The following is a 1,017-nucleotide window of genomic DNA, read 5'->3' on the forward strand; positions in this document are numbered from 1 at the left end:
CGGCACCCCTATGGTGGTGGTTGGTAGTTGGTCCTGTTGGTTCCGGCGGTTCCTCAGGCGGGGGGCGCTCCTCGGCGTCTGGCGGCAACCTTCCTCTCTCGAGGCGCGATGAAAATGTTCTGCGCTGAAATGTCTCCATAGCTGCCCTGTTTGCTTGCGTGTCTGCCTATTTGTCCTGTTGGGGTAACATATAGGTTCTGATGTGATTTTCTCTGTGTTTAACTCGATGGGGCAAAGAGCAGCTCCATGGTCTAAATATAGATTATATGTCATGTTTGTGTCTAATACATGGGGCTATGAAAACGATCACCTTCACTATCGTGAAGCTTCACTATGTGTGTTCTCATGCTCATCTCACATTCCATCAACTTACATTTCAGATCACTCCCAGGTTTTTATGAATGAGCTTAGATTCTGTCACCCCCTGAAGCCTGTGACTCTGTGAGCAAACACTTACCCATTTATCTACTTGCAATTAAGTTGCTTTCGAACCACTGGGTGGGCGGGAGCTGGGACAGGGGTCGAGAGCTCACCTCTACCGCGGTGGTACTCGAACAGCCATAGGGCTGTTCGTATGATGTTACTGAAGCAAGCATTTAACTGCCTGCGCCACCGCTCCCTTGATGTTGTGAGGATACGAGAAGAAGAGTAGGAGAGGGATTATATACACTTTTTGGCCTTGGGGCAGCTGGGAACTGTAGGCCAGCAGATGAGGAAGCCCCATTCAACCCAGTGAGTGATACCCCTGCAGGCCCCTCTCTGGAACTACAGCTCAATTAAACCTTATGGGGGAACATTTTAAACAAACAACCACAGACGGCAGCCATCTTACAAACACAGGTAACTGCCAGGCTGTGAGTCGTCTGAAATCACAGCTTCCATAGCAAGAACCTGGGTCTGGTAGACCCTGCTCTGAAGCGCTAACTGCTACGCCTAGGGTAGCCAACCTCCAGGTGGAGCCTGAAGATTGCTGGATATCACAACTGAACTCCAGACAACTATCTCCCCCCCCTGGAG

Source organism: Gekko japonicus, unplaced genomic scaffold, assembly GCF_001447785.1.
Source record: "Gekko japonicus isolate JY-2015 unplaced genomic scaffold, Gekko_japonicus_V1.1 scaffold83, whole genome shotgun sequence".
NCBI classification, from domain to species: domain Eukaryota; kingdom Metazoa; phylum Chordata; class Lepidosauria; order Squamata; family Gekkonidae; genus Gekko; species Gekko japonicus.